Genomic DNA, 14,131 nt, shown 5'->3' with positions numbered 1-14,131 from the left:
GTGAAATGTAAGAGTTACGGAAAAGTGTGGAGGAAGAGGGATAATGGCATCCACCATGAAATGTGCGACGACAGTTTTACTTTTTTGGTAAGGTATTGATGTTCCTCGGCCTATGGTCCCTAATTTCCTGTTTGCGGAAATGTCCTGTTTCGCCAATGTAGCTCTCGTCGGTGAGGAAGTGAGTTCAGGCCAACGTGGCGGGGACCGGAAAATACTGGACCTGGAGGGAATGTTGCGTAGGTAGGAGGAGCGGTAGGTAGTTCAAAGGATAATGCGATGATGTCCGTTTCCACGAGCCCCTTTTTATTCTGTAAAGAAATCCTACCGCAGCCTGGCCGGCACCTCGCGGAACGAACGTCCACCCCGCCGCGACCTGGACTCCAGGAAATAAGAATCGTCCTCAAGATGCGACCCGAAACGACAGGGAAGGTAACCCCGTAGCTAATCAAACCGGTTACGAAAGTTCCGTATTGATACACAGCGTGTACACGACCCGTCAAGTAAGCGGGAAAGGTCCAGTAAATACACGTACTGACCGTGAGAGTTCGGCAGTTCGAAGAGGCACTTACACGGCCTATGACGTAAGCAGCTAAGGTCCCGAAAAGATACGTAAAACTGAGAAAGTCCAGCGGTATAACGAATGCTATTGAAAAGCAGCTCAGCTGCAGAGGCAGTCCGGGAACTTTATCACTGACTGCGAACTCAGAGCTAAGAAAACGCGTCTCTCGAGCGGAGCGCACGTCTACTCACTCTTGCGTCTGGTTCGCCACTGCCCTCCTCCGCCCGCTAGCAGGCCGAGGCCCGCAGGCCGCGGAGGAGGGGAGGGGAAATCGGTAGGCGTGGAAGAGGCCCGCCTCGCGGTGCACCAGGATGCAGTTACATAGCTGACATAACACTTGAATGAATTACAGAACTATTATAACGATATAAAAAGTAGTCAGTTAATAAAATGCAAACACAAATGACTCAGTTAATAAATTACAGAATAAAGACTAAGTATTTTTTATAACATTCACATACACTAATCCAGACGTAAGAGTTATATATATCTGCGGAGACTCGTGGTTATTTAGATGTATTTATAAAACGAAACTATATACAACACCCGGACGTCCGCTGACGTACCAGGGTGCACGCGGGTGCGTCCCTGCTCGTATCACTTCACAGTCGGTGCACAAAGGGGGGGAACATACCTCCCTTAGGCCCACGTCGGCGGATAGGTACGGCCTCTGCATCTAGGAGGGTACGATGACTGTCGTCATATGCCCCCCTCTCCCGGAGCCGTCCTGGCCCTCGACGTCGGCCTAGACCGGAAGCCGCGGTCACGTCCGGCTACGTGTCTAGTAGTCGCAGTCCATTACGTTAGTTTGCATGGGTCGGGCGAACCGGGGCAGGAGCTGCAATCACACTGCAGCGCAGCCCCCCGGCCTATGTCTGTCGTATGTCTCGTGGCTTGTACTGACCCCCCCACTCGTAGTCCCGGAGGTAGTGAGGGGCAGTCGTCTCACGCGTGGACCGGCGCAACGCCGGCCCGCTCCCTGCGTGAGTGGTCGTCATCGGCTCCCCGGAAGGCAAGTCCAGGACCACCTGCTGGGCCCTGTCGACATCACCCTCTACACTGAGGAGCCGGACTGTCACCCCATCTGTCACGTCCTTGTCGTCACCCGCCGTTCCCAGGGGAGGACGTGTCTCCGTCCACGTCTGTGGTCAGGCTCCGGCAACGTCACCACAGGGTCTCTCAGGTCGACCAGATCACCCTGGACATTGTCGTCATTCGTCACGTCCTCAATGAGTGGTATGTCGTTGACATTGGCGTTGTCATCGTCGGGCGGAAGTACCCGGTCCACAAAGCGCTCCAGCTCTACCACGGTCACGCCAAGCGGGCCCCTTCCGCCCATCCTGTCGGGCGTCCTTGCCCCGCCCCCTCTCGCCGGTCTGGAGCCGTCGTCCCCTCTCTGACGCCTCCTCGCAGGAAGCGGAATTGGTATTCTTGTGCTGTCACATTCGTGCGTCGTGCCCCATGGGTCATCGTATCCATCAACGTACCCGCTTACCACCCGCCATGACCAGGGGTGGACGTGATCCAATCGATGTCCCTGGTCAATCTCCGGTTTCGTCACCACGGGGTCGCCGAGGTCGACCAGTATTCCTACGGCGACGTCGTCATTGGCTCCATCCTCAACTAGTGGCCCGCTTTCGTCGTCGTGGTCGTCATCTTCGTGCGTCCCGTCTGCCAATCGGATGTCGTCTCTATGTACCTTTGTCGTCCGTCCGTCGGCGCGACGGACGAGGTACGAGGTGGTCCAAAGTCTGTCAATTACCTCCTGCGGGCCTGACCACTTAGGGGCCAGGCTGGCGCAGAAGCCCCACTCGCCAGACAACAGGTGGTGACACCTGACAAAAACCTGCTGGCCAGGCTCCAATTGTCCTGGGGGCTGGTGCGTCTGCGGCGTGCGTCGGGCCAGGTAGCCAGCCTGGCATCGTCGGGCGTCTTCGCGCAGATCGTCCGTGGTCGTGTCGGGCGAGTCGGAGAGTGTGCGTGCTTCCCCTGGCAGGGCGAGGTTTCGGCCCTGCACCAGTTCAGCGGGGTAATGGCCCATGACAGCGTTCGTCCGACGGTGCAGGCAAAACAGCAGTGTAGGCAGGTGCAGGTCCCACTTGGTGTGGTCCTCGTCCAACCGGATGCGCAGCTGAGGCTTAATGTCCTGATTCCGCCTTTCGGTCGGATTCGCGCGTGGATGGTAGGTGGGCGTCATGTGATGCTCCACCCCCCATCCCGCACAGGACATTCGCCAGTTTCTCCCAGTGAACTGCACCCCGTTGTCCGTCAGCAGGACCGCAAGGTACCCGTAACGCGGGAAGAACTCACGCTCGAGCAAGGCAATCACGGTGTCGGCCTTCACGTTTGGCACTGCGAACGCCTACGGCCATCGGGTGAAGATGTCCGTGACCACAACAATGAAACGCCGGCCACAGGACGTGCGAGGATACGGCCCCATGATATCCACCGCCACAGTGTGGAAGGGATCTCGGGGCCGTCGCGGGACCTGTTGCTCCTTGCCATCGGGTCGTCGGGACTTCCGCTCCTGGCAATGCAGGCAGGTCCGCACGTAGTGTCTCACTTCTGCCATGTCGCCAGGTCAGTGGAACGTCCTTCTGACCTCACACAGCATCTGCTCCGCACCTGGGTGTCCCGCCAGGGGGTGGTCATGCAGGTAGCCTATGACCCAGCGCCTAACCACGGGTGGCTCGTGGGTCTGCCACCTGCTCGTCCTGTGAGCCCCCCTGGTCTGGAGCACCCCGTTCAGACTCCGGCAGCCCAGTACCACCCATTCCCCGCACTCCGTCAGTCGAGTCTGGGTGTCGGGGTCCCAGAGCTGCGCAGCGTGAACCCACGTGAGCAGTTCAGTCATTGTCTCTGGTCGCGCGTCAGGCGCAGGGGCAGTGGAGCTGGACAGCACATACAACGCACACGGTCGCGGCACCGAGTCTTTAGCCGCGCGTTCGCGCTCAGGGAGGAGCACTTACTCCCAGCCCTGGTAGTCGCAGAACTCATTCTCAGGATCCAGATTCCGGAACAACTCATTGGCCAGCTGATTTTCACATCCAGGAACGTGTTCGACCGTGAACGAAAATTTCTGGATCAGCATGGCCCACCAAGTGAACTTAGACTTCCGGCCCTGAGCGGAGTCTAGCCAGCAGAGGCATTGGCTGTCGGTTCTCAGCGTGAATGAGCGCCCCTCGACGTGGTGACGGTAGCGCTGCAGTGCCCAGACCACTGCAAGACACTCCTGCTCATTCACCAGATACCTCTGTTCAGCCTGCCCAAACTTGGCACTGGCATACACGATCACGGGCCTTACGCCTTGGTCATCCATCTGGTACAGCACCGCACCCATCCCCTTCTGACTCGCATCCGTCTGGATGAAGATGGGACGGCTGGGCACCAGGCATGAGAGCGTGTGACAGTTCCTGAACCGGTAATTCACCTGCCGCAAGGCATCGTCCGCGGCGGGGGTCCACCGGAACTTAGTCTTTGGCGACAGTAGGTCCGTCATCGGGGCCGTGATCGTGGTGAAGTCGGGGACAAAGGACCGCAGCCAGTTGAGCAGCCCCAGCAGCTTCTGGGGCTGCTTCATGGTCTTCCGTGCCCCCTGCCCCTTGATCAGCTCCAACTGCTCGGGTCGGGGACGGCACCCCTCTGCCGTCACAATGTGTCCCAGGAACTCGAAATCAGTGGCCCCGATGTGACATTTCTTTGGGGCACACGTCAGTCCATGTCTGGCCATACGTTCTAGCACCAGTGCCAGATGGTGCACGTGTTCGTCCCATGTCCTGGACCAGATGGCACTGGCGAATTCACCAATGTACCCGTCCAGAACACGTACCATCAGGGCCTGGAACGTGGCAGGAGCATCCATGAGACGAAAAGGCATGTCGCAGAACTGATATCACCGGCCGTCTGGTGCTGTGAATGCCGTCTTTGGGCGGTCCTCCGGGCATACTGGCACCTGCCAGTAGCCCGATTTAAAGTCAAGAGTCGTGAAGATGGTCGCGTCCCCTAGTTCGGCTAAAGCGTCCGTGATGTTGATCTGCGGGGGCGTGGCGGGAATAGTCAGTTTGTTTACTGCCTTGAAGTTTACGCAAAAGCGTAAACTTCCGTCCTTTTTGGTGGCCAGCACCACCCGCGAGTTGTACGGGAAGGTGCTGGGCTCAACCACTCCGTCACGTAACATCTCGTCAATTTAAATCTGTATGGCCTACCGCTCTCGGATGCCAAATCCATACACCTTCTCAGAAGGAGGGCAGTGCGGTACTATCGGTATCTGGTGCTCTGTCAAATTCGTCCGTCGTAGCCAGTCCGCGGCAGCAAATACCTGTGCTTGGGAGGCGAGGACACAGTTGATGGTGTCGACGTGCTCCTCGGGGACACCGTGCTGAAGATCCTCCAGGCGGATGACTGACTGAGGGGGACTGGGGGAACCTGGTGTATGCCATACACCGTCCAGTGCCCCCAGGTGCCGAAGTGCATCCGTCCAGCTCGTACTTCCACGGTTGCATCGACCTCGTACAGACATGGGACTCCCAGGATCAGCCCCGTGCGGAGCTTGGGGACCACCCAGGCCTCGATGTGGCTAACGTGACCAACGATGCTCAATGTTACCTGAGTGATGCCCCCTGCTGTGACGACGGCGTCCCTGGTGGCCAGCTGCACCAGCTCCCTTTGTGGGGTCACCGCCTCCTCCCTCACCAGGTGGGCCGCGATGTAGGATCGGCTGGCGGCGGCGTCCACTAGGGCCAGCATCTCCCATCCGTTAGCATGGACGGGGACACGCAGCAGCTCCTGCACCTCGGGGCCGACCTGCCCCAGCTGTGCAGTCGTCTGTCCCCCACTGCCCCCGGCCTCCTGGCCGTCCGGGCATGGGGATCTCGCGGTGAGGTCCTCAGCTCGTCCCGGAGTTGACACATTCATGTTCCGGTTGCCCACCTCGTCGACGGCAGGTTGACAAGGTGGCTGGTCCGACCCCGGAAAAACCTCCGTCAGGGCCGCTGTGGTCGTGGTGACCCTCAGTTGCCCCTGAGGTTGCCCCGGCATGGGAACAGCTGACGGGGAGCATTTATTTTGCCCCTCATTTCCCGACAATGGACATGATGTCGGTGTTGTTAGTGTGGGCGGTGGTCGACGAGTCCTGCTGGTTACTGGGTCTGCCGGTGGTTGGCGGGTTGGGGGGCAACACCCAGTTGTCCCTTCGCCCCCATCCCCACATTTCCCGCCTGCGACATGTTTCCTTCGCGCGCCTCCTCCCTCGCTGCTCTGGTGGGGTACAGGCGATGCCAATGGTATGCCTCTGGGCAAAACCGGCATCGAGGCGGGTCTCGTCCTTCTCCAGCATTCCTGTCTACTCGTGATGTTCCCCTCCTGCTGCAAATGTCTCTGGGCTTCCCCTGGTGCCACATCGGTTTGTTGTCTTCCGAGGTCCCACGCCATCGGCACAGCTCTACCTGGCCATGTCATTGTCCGTGACTTCTGTGACAGTCACCCCCCGTGGTCCTGAGAGGGCCCGGGAAACTCTCGCGCCCCTAAGTGCTGTCCTCCACTGCGACATGTAGCGCTCAATCACGCGAGCGAGGGCCACGAACTCCTCTGTGTCATGTCTGGGGGTTGTCCTCATGAAGGGGTGGAACTCTGGCAACAACTGTTCGACGATAGTTGGTAATGCCGCACTCACGTCCCCACTTGTCCCCAATCGGCGGAACATGCACAGATTTTCGTAGATGAACTGTTCCACGCTCTCGTCTTTGTCCTGGTTCCGGCAATAGAAAGTCCGCAGGCACATCGCACGCGCCTAATCGTTATCGAACCTAGTCTCGACTTGGCGTACAAAATGTCCCCACTCGGTATCAAAACTCCCGGCCATTGACAACCAGTTTCTCGCCTCGCCGCGGAGCTGTCCCGCCACTCGCGACGCCCACTCTGCCCATCGCACTTCGTACAGCTTTAGGAGGTGCTCGCACTCCCGCAGAAACTCCCGCGGGTCCTCATTGTCTCTCCCTGCGAACACTGGCAACTCGAACTGCGCATTCACGTATCGCACTACCGGCCCCTCAACATCTGCGGGTTTGTCACTCTGTTCCTGCTTACAGCTGTTGTCTGTGTTGTCCATGCCATCTGCGCTCTCGGTCGCGCCGCCGGACCCGCACACTACGCCTTTCACGTCAATTTTTGCAGAGTACTCTACCTCGTACATGTCCGTCCCGAAGCTAATCAGATCGTTTCTGTCCTGACCTGTCTGTTTCCAAGCAATCCTACACGCAGGCGCTACTGATCCTAGATGTAATCGTAATTTTTCCCAGTAATACAAACCGATACTTACCATCGCTTTATCTTCGTCCGGTGATCCCGCCGCGTCACCGTCTTGAATTTCCGTCGCTCCCACGTCGCGCTATCTCTCGCCGAAACGTCTCGGGTAGACGCTGTTTCCGCGCCACGATGTCTCTCGCCGAAACGTCTCGAGTTCGCGCCTTCCCGCACCTCGTTATCTCTCTGGCCGGCACGTCGCGGAACAAACGTCTTCCCCGCCGCGACCTGGACTCCAGGAAATAAGAATCGTCCTCAAGATGCGACCCGAAACGACAGGGAAGGTAACCCCGTAGCTAATCAAACCGGTTACGAAAGTTCCGTATTGATACACAGCGCGTACACGACCCGTCACGTAAGCGAGAAAGGTCCAGTAATTACACGTACTGACCGAGAGAGTTCGGCGGTTCGAAGAGGCACTTACACGGCCTACGATGTAAGCAGCTAAGGTCCCGAAAAGATACGTAAAACTGAGAAAGTCCAGCGGTATAACGAATGCTATTGAAGAGCAGCTCATCTGCAAAGGCAGTCCCGTGACGTTATCACTGACTGCGAACTCAGAGCTAAGAAAACGCGTCTCTCGAGCGGAGCAGAGTGGAGCGCACGTCTACTCGCTCTCGCGTCTGGTTTGCCACTGCCCTCCTCCGCCCGCTAGCAGGCCGCGGATGAGGGGAGGGGAAATCGGCTGGCGTGGGAGAGGCCCGCCTCGTGGTGCGCCAGGCTGCAGTTACATGGCTGACATAACACTTGAATGAATTACAGAACTATTATAACGATATAAAAAGTAGTCAGTTAATAAAATGCAAACACAAATGACTCAGTTAATAAATTACAAAATAAAGACGAAGTATTTACATAACATTCACATACACTAATCCAGACGTAAGAGTTATATATATCTGCGGAGGCTCGTGGTTATTTAAATGTATTTATAAAACAAAACTATATACAACACCCTTACATCCGCTGACATACCAGGGGGCACGCGGGTGCATCCCTGCTCGTAGCACTTCACAGTCGGTGCACAGGGGGGGGGGGGGGGACCTACCTCCCTTAGGCCCATGTCGGCGGACAGGTACGGTCTCTGCATCTAGGAGGGTACAACGACTGCCGTCAGTGTGTCAGAGGGGTTAGAAGGTCTCGAGAATAAAGAGTGGATTTGCAAGAAGTGTGCCTTAACAAAGGAAGTTAGGTCAAACGCCGAATGAGCTAGTGGATGGGGAGAGTAAATTCCAGGTGATGTGAAGGGAGTCAGGTCAGTCGGGTGTAACCAAGGAAGGTAATGGTTGTGGAATATCTTCTGTGAGATGTTAGTTAAAGGAGGGTATATGCAGAAAGAGGAGGAAGCTAGGTAATGAAATGGAGGGAGGAAATCTTACAGCAGGGGGAGCAGAATAAAAATTGCATATTGAGAAGGTTAGAACAGTATAGGACATATAGAAAAGTAATAAACAGTCTTAATAAACTTGAGGAGGAATTCGGAAACCTAAAAAGTGCCCTAGATTAATTGGAGGGCAGGAATACAAAGAAGCAAGGTGTTGGTGTCTGAGGAAAGGAAATATATGGGGAGGTAGACCAGTTAAGAGAAGATTTGAAGGTGAGTAAATTGAGAGAAAATGCTAGGTTGAGAGAGCATACGGATATGGTGAGGGTTCTAGAGGAAGATATCAGCAGATTGAAGAGACTAAATGGCACTTTAGAAGAGGAAGTGATGGTATGGAAGCATTGTAATGGGGGGGGGGGGGGGGCGAAAAACAGCATTAGTTAGGAAGGAAAGGTAGAAGAGACAGAAATACGGAGTAGAGTTTGCGATAAAATGGAGGGAAACAAGGAAAGTTGGTTGAGGTGGCTATTAAGGGGAATGTAGACAGGTGGAAAGGAAATTAGAGGGTACAAGACGAGACCAACAAAAAGGATAGAACTGGCAGGGAGATGGTAGCACTGTTTGGGCAGTCAATGCTCCCTTATGTGGAGGTTCATAGGGCCTATAAGGCAGTCAGAAGTAGAGAGACAATTGCAGATGTACAGGAAAAGGTAAAGGAGTGCAATATGAAAGGTGTGAAAAGTGTGGTGGTGCATTTAGGTAATAATAACCTCAACAGGAACAGAGAGTCAAAAAAATCTGAAAATGACATGAGAGAAATGCTATGTGAAATCAGGCGAGAAAACCAGTGGGACCATTGTAGTGATCGGAGCGTTACCCAGAAGGGGAATTCATCTGGGAAATCTTAAAGCTGCGGAGGCCATCATGAGGAGACAGTGCCAGATAAGGGGAAGAGTGCCAGGAGCAAAATAACTAGGTGGCATATGGCTAGAGACCAGGTCCATCTAAACAGAGGTGTGGCAATATTAACACAGGTGCTCGAGGAGGGGCTGAGATCAAGAAGTGTAGGGCAGGGAAACTGGCAAGGGAGGAGGACACAGACAAGACACACATGGGTGTAAAGTCGGAGGGGAGTAAAGAGGAGGGGGCAGGAGGGAATGTTAGTAATGAGATTATTGGTGGGAGAGAGTAGCATTTGTGTTAGAGAAGGTGAACAGAGCAGAAAAGGGGCTGATGAAGGAATGATTACATGAAAAAGGCACACATAATGGTTGAAAAGGAACAGAATCACACAGGGAAAAATGCAACAATATGAAGATAGCAACACTAATTGAAGGAGTTTATATATACATAGAAATGTTGACATGTACTGAAGCAATGTAGAGGAAAATTTATGATATTATTGTAGCGATTGAGACATGACTGGATGAATAAATCAGTGATGAGGAACTGCGGAGGGCTAAATATGAGATATTCAAAAGGGACAGAAACAAAAATGGGGGAGGGATAGTATGTGCGCTGGAAGGACTGATTGAAAGGGTTTAATGGATGAGGGAGAAAGTGGAAGTATTGGAATTATGAATCAAAGGTTGGAAGAGACAAGTAAGGGTGCTGGTGGTGTACAGACCCCCGGGGCATGGGGGCGAAGACATCGAGGTGGTAAACACAGGTTGAATGTGCTAGTAAAGGATAGGTGGGTATTAGTGGCAGGCGATCTTAACATTCCAGGGGTGGTGTGGTAACAGGGACAGGAGGAGATTGGGAAGAAAGAGCAAAGATGGGCATCCCAGCTGGTCAATTGTTGATTGGGGTAGGTGGTGGGGTGCACACTTGAAAGGGCAATGGTAAGGGTGAGGAGGAGAGTGTAAACATGCTGGATGTGATACTGGTGGAGGTGGTGGTAGGCAGTATGGTGATGGAAGGAATCAGCGACCACAGGATACCGATGGAGACTAAGATGGGAAGGTGGGATAGAAAGAGACTGTATCTTCTTTTTGACATATTGGGCACATATTATTATCAGATAATGACATAGAATACAACTTTGCTTTAAAGTTTCCATGGCCACTTAAATTCTCATTAGTAGTATCATTATTAGTCTGGTAGTATCCAAATATACCTTAATATGTCTCTGACACTGGAAAAAATATCATAAGTATATCATCCTTTGTCACTGTAATCCTAGCATTCTTGCCCGTTATCTATCATCGTCGATCTTATCTGTTTAACTTCTATGGTAGACACCTTCCTTATAATCCCCAACTTAGTTCAGCTTTCTCCATGATCTTTAAATCAATAGGTAAGGTACCCGCAATCGTTTGTAGTCCTAATGACGTCCAATATGCTTTTGTTATGGCAATCAAAGCTGTTCGTTGTGAAGATAATAAGTACCTTCGAACATGACTGTGCTGGACCAAGTCGCTCCAAACAACACAAGCATAAGTCAAAATACTGTTGTGTACACCCTTACACAATGTCATCAGTGTCTTAGCATCAATCCCCCAATTCAAAGGGGATATGCGGCACATTTTCTGTAAACGTACAAGAGCCCTTGATGATACTTTTCGGGCATATTCATGAAAGCTTGTCCCCGTTGTATTCTTAACTGTTAAATATTTCACATTTGACTTCACTTTAAGCACTCGTTGATTCGTTGTAATCATAGACGGTCTCTCTCTCTCTCTCTCTCTCTCTCTCTCTCTCTCTCTCTCTAAAGCTTCCTTTCCAAATAATACATTCTGTTTTCACCGAAGATAGCTGAAGACGAACATTTATTATCCAATTTGTATTCTTCACAATGAATTTTCAGTCTTCATTTCCAATTCATGACGGGACTGAGCTGGTACTAACAACCGTCCATCGTCAGCATTTCTAAAAATGACACAGTTATCTGGTAACTCAAGCCGCAGTATTTCGTCAAATAGTAAATTCCACATCAAAGGTCCAAAAACGGAGCCCTGTGGGCAACCTATTGTCAATGTCTTTACATGGGATATGTCTCCAATCATACATTCACATTGCCTAGCTTCAAAGTAACTATATATTGCTCTGTGAAGATTCTTTGGTACCTCCAAAATCTTCAGCCTCTAAAGAATTTGAGGCCACCAGGTGTGATCAAAAGCTCCTGGAATATCCAGTGTCACTGATATTACATATTTTCCTTCGGTTATTCTTAAAGCTTCTTGGATCTCCAAAAGTGCTTTCTCAGTGCATTGACCACACCTGAATCCAAATGGATGCCTATGTATACCATTAATGCTATCAAGATAAGCCATTAATATTCTGTTTAGTAAACGTTCATAAATCTTTCCAAGTATTTTAAGTAATGTAAGATGTCTATATGACTTAAGATTCCGGGGATTTTTCTCTTGTCCCTCTTATATCATCTTCAGCAATCCTTTTTTTCCAAACACTTGGAAAGACTCCAGTCTTAAGACATAAATTATACAGCATAAGTAGAAACTTTTTGGCTCGTGGATAAACTCGCCAAATAAGCTCCACAGGGACATTATCTTTACCAGTAGCCTTCCTAGGCTTAATATTCTTGATTATAAGATCTAGATCTTCCATGGTAAAATAGCTGGTATCACAAGTACTAGGTAGAATGCTCATAAAGTTCCTTTTAAGTATTTGTATTTTTGTATCAATTTCATCTATGTCATCAGGTAGTAAATCTATCAATATAGTTACTAGATATTCCCTTTTATAATTGATTGGCCTCATACCTGTTACCTCAAAAGGGGGTCTTATTATATCAGCACATAATTTGTACACTAAGCCCCAAGGGTCTTGATTACCCTTAATTGTTACCAATCTTTCCCAATATGACATCTTGATTTTCAAAGTCTTGTTATAGGCCCTGTTCCTGCATCTGTATTGTTCTAACAATATAAACCTGTAATATTAATTTCCAGTTTGTTTCAATAGTTTCCTTGTTTGTTTGAGATCTCTTCTCATGTCATCGAGTTCAAAATCCCACCAGTCATTCTGGTTGATCTTACTGGTTTGCTTTCTCAAACTTTTCTCACAAAGTTCAATGAGTTTTAATGTTAACTATTTAGCTAAATATTCAGCATCATCAGTCCTATACATATGTCATGCATTAATTCATTTAATTTCTTCTGCAAGTCTTTATCAAACTTGTTCCAATCAGCATTTTTATAAATGTACCTAGGTCGCATACTACTACTGACCATCTCTTCTTTGCCGAATCTTAAAACATACATTTTCAATCTATGATCGCTTGAGCTTTCCAGGGATATATCCCAGTTAATAACTTTATTTCTAAGAGTCGAGTCAGTAAGAGTGACATAAATGTAAGTATCAGTATTTGTTGCAGAGGAAACATAAGTACCTAAAGTTCCATCCTTATTTATCACATACAGCTCTTTTTAATCACAAATGATGTTACAATATCTACATTTTCTTCTCTAGACGGAGAATGACATAACTGTGACTTGGCATTAGTATCAGCTCCTATAAATATCCTTTCATTCCCTACTGTATCAAGAATACGATGCAGTTTATCCACATGTAATTTGGTTCAGAAAACAGAAAATAAGATTATATAACATATATCTCCATTGTTCATAATTTCATTATCATAACCACATGATGGTCACAGGAAAGTCCAGTAAGTAACATTGTTGTCAAATTAATATTCCTAAGCCAAATAGTTGATCTCGGAACATCCCCTTGGCAGTATACAATACTAAACCTAACAAAATTGAATATATACACTTAAACAGTACCTACATGTTAAAAAAAAATGTATGTCGAGGCACTCCACTCACAAAGATTTTATACCAAAATACAGTAACAACACATTCGTCTCTGGCTCATGAACAAAACAAACTATAGACAAATGTGTTTAATAGATGAACATTTGCTAACGAGTCTTATTGCTCGCCGATCTCAGGAGATGCTAGTTGAGGGAGTGCTGAAGTGGTCAGACTATAACTACCGGCGCACTCCCGACCTTGATGTAAGCGAGCTCATATGTGTGCCATATACTGATGCTACTCTAGGGAAACGACACACTATTCAATTCAAAGATGCTAATTTATTTAAGAATGCAAACTGATACAATACTTTCAGTTAAACAAAATAAGATTTAACACACACAAATGAAGTGTTACTGCAGGAACTGTTTACAGCATTCTCCATGTTGTATCTGATTATTTAGGAACAATAAAGTTGCACGTTTGATTGCATGGTAGTGTGTGAACACACTTTTTCTTCATTAGCTAATTTTTTCGCCATATTGGTTAGCCTACCAAAACATTGGCTGAAGAGTAGTGTTTACTTTCGGTACTTTTACGTAACGGGTCGCTCACGTGTTGCGCATCTTTGCGGAGCAACCTTAATCGGGGACATTGTTACGTGGGAAGATTTCCAGTTTGGGTCGGGACGTGTTAACGCACGGGACGGTCTCCCGGGAGTCCGGGTCGTCGCGGGAAGGGCGCTCGTTCCGCGATGGGACCGCCAGGCTGCAGCAGGCTCTCAAAACGACAATAAAAGGGGCTCGTGGAACTGTTAACACCGAGTTATCCTTGGAACAGCCTACCATTCTTCCTCCTCACCTCACTCTCCCTCCAGGTCCCGTATTTCCTGGTCCCGGCCACGTTGGCCTGAACCCACACCTCACCGACGAGAGCAGTACGGGCACAACAGGACAATTACGTAAACGGGAAATCAGGGAACTAAAGCCGAGGGACGTCATAGTAATGAGAAATATTTAACTCTTGGGTCGGATAGTCCTGTGAGTGATTAACATCGCTGCGTGGTTCCGCAGCGAAGTAAAGTCGGGTTTTGCCCGGCTCTGCCAATTGACCCAGGAATACGCACGGAGTGATTAATTTAGGCTTAGGGTAGATCATATATAAATACCTGATATAAATATCAGTCTCCCGACAGAAAAGAGCGCCACCTCGGGCCGCAGTCTGACG

Source organism: Bacillus rossius, chromosome 1 (assembly GCF_032445375.1).
Source record: "Bacillus rossius redtenbacheri isolate Brsri chromosome 1, Brsri_v3, whole genome shotgun sequence".
Lineage (NCBI taxonomy): Eukaryota > Metazoa > Arthropoda > Insecta > Phasmatodea > Bacillidae > Bacillus > Bacillus rossius.
This window is presented reverse-complemented; position numbering follows the sequence as displayed.